At 45.0% G+C, this 7,077-nt stretch overlaps 1 pseudogene; it reads left to right on the forward strand.

Annotated features, from left to right (window-relative positions):
• Positions 1-6,257, forward strand: part of LOC139577987 (small ribosomal subunit protein mS35-like) — a 30,105-nt pseudogene extending 23,848 nt beyond the window's left edge.
• Positions 6,258-7,077: the final 820 nt, after the last annotated feature.

Consider the following 7,077-nt stretch of genomic DNA (forward strand, 5'->3'; position numbering starts at 1 on the left):
TTTGGGGTAAATCCAACACATCACTGAGTAACTTCCTAATTTTCAAGCCTGTTGGTACCATCATGGTATGGGTATGCTTAACATCATCAAATACTGGGGATTTTTTAAGGATTAAAAAGCATAATCCTAGAGGAAAACCTGCTTCAATCTGCTTTACAACAGAGACCGGGAGAGGAATTCACCTTTCAGCAGGACAATAACCTACAACAAAAGGTCAAATCTACACTGGAGGTGCTTACCAAGTAGACAGTAAATTCTTGAGTTTAAAAAAATAAAAAATAATGGGAACATATTGCACAATCCAGGTGTGCAAAGTTCTTATAGACTTACCCATGAAAATGTACAGCTGTAAACAATGCCAAAGGGATTTCTAACATGTATTGACTCAGGAAGCGAAATACTTATGCAATGACTATTTTAGTTAATTCATTTCTGTTCATGTTAAAAACAAAAGTGCATTCTTCCACTTTGACAGAGTATTTTGTGTAAATTGTTGACAAAATGATAAATCAATTTGAATCTCACTTTATAACACAGTAAAATGTGAAGAAATCCAAGGGATCTGAATACTTTTGCAAGGTACTGTATGTACACGCATTTCCTGTCAACACGCGTGATAACCGGTTCTCTCTCTCACATACAGTTGTAGAACATGCACACGTGTGTACATGTAACATTTCTATAATATACTTGTTATGTGATATGGCGAGCCTTGTGTATAAACTCTCCCATGTGAGGTACATGTATGTGTGAAACCCATTCCTAAGCCTGAAGTGTTCCCACTTGCGCTGCCGAATAGCTAGCTTCTCCGAGGCGTGAATATTCTCTGGTTTCTTCCTAGGTTCCTGCCTTTCTAGGGAGTTTTTCCTAGCCACTGCTTATGCATTGCTTTGGGGTTTTAGGCTCGGTATCTGTATTTCACTTTGTGACAACTGCTGTAAAAAGGGCTTTAGAAAATGCATGACATTGATTGTAAGACACTTCAGGAGGGTGGTTACATGTGTTTGCAAGGCAGAGGTCCTGTGTTTGAGTGTCCGTATGAGCCAAATCAGAAGGAAGCGGTACTTGCTAAGCAAGCAGCGCGATGTCCGTTAAGACCTGCAGTAATCTTTTGTTTTCCACCCGATCTGCAAAGAGCTTACTGATCACTCAGTAGCATGGCCTCTCTTTGAATAACTATGTGACTAATCTGATGAAAGTAAGGGGATTTGACCAATGGGGGTAAGGGTCTTAGTCTCAATAATGAGAAATGTGACCTTTTTAAGGTTTTGTTTTGGTTGACATTGTGCTGGAACAATGCGAGAGAACAGCCTATAATCCTTCTCCTGAAAAGCCTCTTCACGTCTCATTATTCACTTCTTCTCTTCCATGAACTTCAGCTGTCACAAAGCTGTAAGGGGGAAGAATGTTTTCTGCAGCATGAACCATATCTGCTTGTCATTTTTCATGATTTAAATTCCATTCAGTAGACTTTGAGTTTAAACATTAACTGACTTACCGCTGCAGAGTTTCAACATTTAGTGTGGCACAGTGCATATTATTTCAGATTGAGGGATGACTGCATCTATTGTTTATGGTTTTATTTGAATCAATTTGCCAAAGCCAATAAGTTTCAGTATTATAATGTCAGATTTATGTGTCTTTGTCCACTCAGGTGAAGCTCTCCAGTCTGAACTTGGACGAACATGCCAGGAAGAAGATGGTTAAACTGGTAGGAGAGAGGTACTGCAAAGAGACACACACTCACCATCACCACTGACAGGTAAGCAGCACCCCTGTTGTTCAATGTGCTGTTACCAATAAGGTGTTCACTACAGTTGCTTTACAGTAATATCTTTTAAATGGAGGCTTTATTTCAACTAACACTTTTCTGATAAATCTTTTTCTTTCTTTTCTCCCCTTTGCTACTTCAGCTGCCCTCTGAGACAGCAGAATTATGACTATGCCATGTACCTCCTGACTGTCCTCTATCACGAGTCGTGGGTAAGTGTCTAATTCTACTACTCTGACTAGTCAAGTCCAGAGACGTGCTCAGCAGGGCAGAATATGGAAAGGTCAGATGTACAATATATTCCCAGCTCTATTCATGACATGTCTAGCTGCTCCGTTCAGTATGTTGCATGCTCCCAAACGCGACCCTGGTCAGTACCAAAGAGCTTGAGTAGTCATGATCCTCCGCCTAACCTCACCACCCAGCCAGCCCATCTGCTAATAGGTAGACAGTGAGTGGACAGATGGTCAGGCAGCCAAGGCCATCACTGTGCAAAGCATCAGAGACCCCTAATGGACTAGGAAAGAGATGCATGATACCTTAAACCATCCCTACAGGTAAAGGGCTTGGATATACATTAGGGCTTTGTAAATAGAAAGAGCGTTACAGGCTTTTGTTGCCTTTCATCCAAGTAATTTCAGGGATTCACTATTCAAGTGAATCTTAATTTCTCCCCTTCGTGTTAAAGAGTAAGGCCATAAGGGAGGCATGAGGAGAATAGGCAGAGGGATGGCATACAGCAGCATTGTCACCACTGGCGTTTCCCCTCTAAAAAGGAGAAAACAGACTCCAGTATCTGATGCTGACCCTGCCACTTATTCACAGCACTCCAACCAACACCTGAGAAATCCACTGTCAGGGTCACCAGCACAGGCTGTTTTCACATGAGTACAGCCACAAGGGACTTAATGGCTCTCCCTGTTGTGCCATTGGGAGTTCTCTCACTCTCTGGGGAATGGCGTACAAGCCAGGAAGCGGAACACTGTCCGCTGCCCTTTGCATACACAGTGGAAGGCACAGTGCAGCCCGCCGGTCGGGGGAAGCTGTGCTCAGGTAGTAACGCTAGCCCACAAAGAGGCCGCTTGTTAGCCACCGCTTGGGTGATTCTGTCTATTCACTCAGTCAGACGGACTCTCTGGGCCTGTTGCTAATTCCACTGTGGGCTGTTGATCCAAACCGGTGCTCCACTGTGACAGAGCACAGTCCTCCAGCACAGCAGGTAGTGGACCATCTCCCCTGCTGGGCACTAGAGGCACTCCAATCCCCAAGAGACTATTTCATCTGTCCATCTCTTATTTGAGTGCTCCAGTACTCTGTGCTCCACTCCATTAATAAAACCCACAAATGTCCTCCTGTAAAACAGGTGTCTGTTAATCTGTCAACGTCACTGTCTAAAAAAAAAAAATGTAAAAAATGTGTCAGATACACTGGATAGGTGCAGTGAAATGTCTTGTTTTACAGGGTTAGCCATAGTAGTATTGCATCCCTGGAGCAAATTAGGGTTAAATGCCTTGCTCAATGGCACATCGGCAGATGTTTCACCTTGTTGGCTTGGGTATTCAACCCAGCAACCTTACTGGCACAACGCTCTAACCGCTAGGCTACCTGCCGCCCTGTCCTCACCCTCGTCTCATTGACTGGGCTACACCCTGTGGAGACGAAAGCAATAGTAGATATGGAGTCTGTCGGACCAATGGTCACCTACCTGTTTTAACTAGGATTGATTAAAACGTGAACTACTGTATGCTGAATCAAATGGCTTCGATTCTAAAGCAAACTAACTGAATCGATGTGATTGAAAGGGACTGCAACACTAGTTGACCCTGTGAAGATGGTGTAATGACCCTGACAGTCAGGCTAAAGAGGAGAGACTCTCTTCTCCAGCCATCCCCATCCTACCACCCTGTCCGCTGGAGGGCTTGGCCCTCAGCCAGCCTGGATATTAGGAACCATATAGATGTAATGAGGGTCATTAACCCCAAACACCAGGGCTGCAGGGGATCTGATGAGGCTGTGACTGCCCCTGCTTTAAGCTCCCACACAACGGGCCTATTGTCCTCTGGGGAATGTGATCGGAGAGAGACAGGCTGTGATGGAGGAACTCCGCACCACGTATGGAGAAACCCTATCTCTTTGAGAGGAGAGCAGAGCATCACTGACCAGGGCACTCAAGGGGTTCCACACTGCCCCTCTTGGGATTGTGGGTTTGGGGACAGAGCAATCACAGACCCTTATCTTAATGTTTCGTCATAAACTGATGAATCCTGGTTAGCATTTTGTTTGAGCTTATGTAGCGGACAATGTTGTGCTGTTCCACTTACTCTGTCTAGAAAGCGGAGGCCTGGGAGTCTGAGAAGACTGTGGCAGACATGGAGGAGTACAGCTGGGAGAACCGCCCCTCTCAGAAGAACGCCCTGTCCACGTTGGTCCGCATGAGGTTAGCAGGGGAGGGAGAGGCGGTGAGGGAGGAACTGCTGGGAAAGCCAGAGGTACAGGGACTCTGTGACCAGACTGAAGAACGAGGGAGAGAGTGAGGGCAGCGTGCTCCAGTACAAAGAAGCTGTGAAGAAACTACTGAACCTCTAATATGTCTAATACACACACACACACACACACACACACACACACACACACTAAATACTTTATTTTAATCCACCAATCAAATTTATTAAAAAAAGATCCAAACATTTCAAAGGTCCCTGTATGCATGGCACTCAAAGGTACAGAAAGCACCTCCTTCTCCATACAGCTAGGCTGCCCACAACAGCTGAAACAGAGCAGTACTTAGCCAATTGCTTTGCCCTAGTTTTTGTCAGGCCCTCAATCTGGAGGCCCCGCACTGCAAGCCTGTGTACGTGGCCGAGATTGCCAAATATCAGCGCAACCAGCATCACCTCCACCCGAGGCTGTTCCGGTGTGCCACAAGGGACTGGTATTTAAGCAAGCTTCTCAGCAAAGGTCTGCTCCATGTAGCCGTCAAATGAGCAGCCCACTTCCAAAATGAGCGTCTCCTCCCCACAACAACAATATCTGGAGTAGTTGGCACACATGAAAACACATCAACATCAAACCAGCTTCCCCCTTACACAACAATGTTTCTGCATGTGTGCTGTTGGTGAGACTGTCTCACCTCGCTGGCTAGCAGGTCAACAAGGCGTGTCATGTCAAGCAATGTACAAATCCTTGTATGAACAACAGCCCTTCACAACAACAATGGACTCCATTAAATTTGACTCATGTAGAATACAAAATGGCTCATGGTTTGCAAGGTACCAGAATGCTAGATTATATTTTGTTGGTAGAACTTGCAGCCTTAACAGTAAAGGTGAGAATGTCCTCGCCAATGGCAGCATTCTGGTACATGGAATGGGAGACGGTGATTAGCACAGTCCAGAGCAGTGAGTTTCCCCTGCAGCCTCAGTCCAGTGTTGCAGTAGCTGCATCCGTCTAATACCGAGGAGTGTTGTCCTGGATGTAGGATGAGATGTTCCATCATGGGTGACAGAAGCCTCCACATCAACACCGCAATCTACCACAACTGCATCAGAGGAAGTCACTGGCTTAGTTTGCATATCAGTCCGTGTCCACCTGAACTCCAGTCCAGTTCCACAGGTCATTGAGGTCCAGCCAGTCGGACCAGACTACAAAACCACATCACGAGTGTTCAATTTTCCATTGGCCTTAATCCTTAAGCCCAGGAAGTTGTCCTGTGTCCCTGGCCAGTGGAACCTCCATAGGTCCAGAAGTAGGGAGACTCTGGCTAACTCCCTAACTGTCACATCGTCACTATATTAAGAATGTTCAACAGGTGAGTCAGTCTGGTAGCAGCGTAAATCCACTCAATATTCGGGACACCTAAACCCCCCTCTTTGGCTCAGGAAGACATCACGTGGTTGTGTTAAGCATAGTTTAAGCAACTGACTGTTTTAAGCACAGCCACCTTCTCACCATGTGAACAGTTTTGAAGCGTTATCACTTCAGGTCCAATCGTGGGACAGTGTAGTTAAAGGTAGTGTAGTACAAAGACCAGAATGTAATTTCTACACCCTGATGTTGACTGGTGCAATGAGACCAACCTCTCTGATTTCACCACACAGCATTTGATGCCTGTAACTGTCTTTTGTGAAATATTTGACAAATTGACCTCTTAATATTTCTGTAATACAATTATCCAATACATGTTATGCTATTATCCAATGTAAAACAAATGAAAAGCGTTATTTTTGTCAAGTTTGGAAATTTGGGCTAAGTTCTTAATGTTATTTAAACAAGTGCTTTTTACATCATTGAACAGATGTTTACTGTATTACCAACCAGCCCCCCTTCACCTCCTTCGTGGCTTCAACCCCATCCCCTTCTCCCCTCTGGCTAAGGGAGAGAAAGAGAAGCACCCTACTGAAAGGACGCATTCAACAATGTGCCATTTTTTTTTATTTTATCAAATTAAAATCTTGAGGCAAGTGACCACAAAATGCATCAGCAGTTACTCCAAGTCTCAAGCTATTACCTCACAACGGTAACCACAATCCTCAGCAAATTTGATCTTACAGTTTTGACATGTGCTTCAATTCATTCTCCATGCAGCTCATCTCTCCAAGAACACAAATATAGTTAGCGATACAGTTACATGAAAATAAGTTGCAGGACTATCTACACCACTAATGGTCCCCGGTCTTTTCAGACCACCCCTGGATAGGCATGTTTGGTCTGGGTGATGTAGGGGGCAGCTGTGGTGGGGGCATAGGTCCCCAAGGTGAGCATTACGGTGGATGGGGTGGATGTGATGATGAATCGTGCCCTGAGTAGAGCTCTGGGGTGTGATGGTGGTGCTGGGCATCCTGCCCTGCTTCTAACCAGGGCTACGGGGTGGTGGTCAGTTGAACTGGTGCTTGTCTGAGGCCAGGGTCTCTGAGGCATTGACTTCGGTGTAGAGGTGGGGTAACACCCGCACGTTGGAGGTAGAGTACTTCCCAAACACCAACAGGTCAGGACACACACCAGAATGAGACAAGAAAACTAACCCCACAGTCAAACTGTGTAGCAGGTGATGGGTCATCTCACTGAAGCCTATAGGCTACCATCTCAATGTACGCTATAACGGAGTTTATACATGGTTTTCAATAAGTACATGATTAAGCTTTTTAAATGTTTTATTAGCAGAAATAAACAGCTGTTTGTCTTGTTTTATTATAGAAACAAACACTAAAGTAGCCTACAACTTAGTTCCAGTGTCTAAATTGTATCATATGGAGGCTCACCTTTTGTGATGTACAGGATAAAGTATCTGTGGCTGAGGATGCAGCTCT

Source organism: Salvelinus alpinus, chromosome 6 (assembly GCF_045679555.1).
Source record: "Salvelinus alpinus chromosome 6, SLU_Salpinus.1, whole genome shotgun sequence".
NCBI lineage: Eukaryota > Metazoa > Chordata > Actinopteri > Salmoniformes > Salmonidae > Salvelinus > Salvelinus alpinus.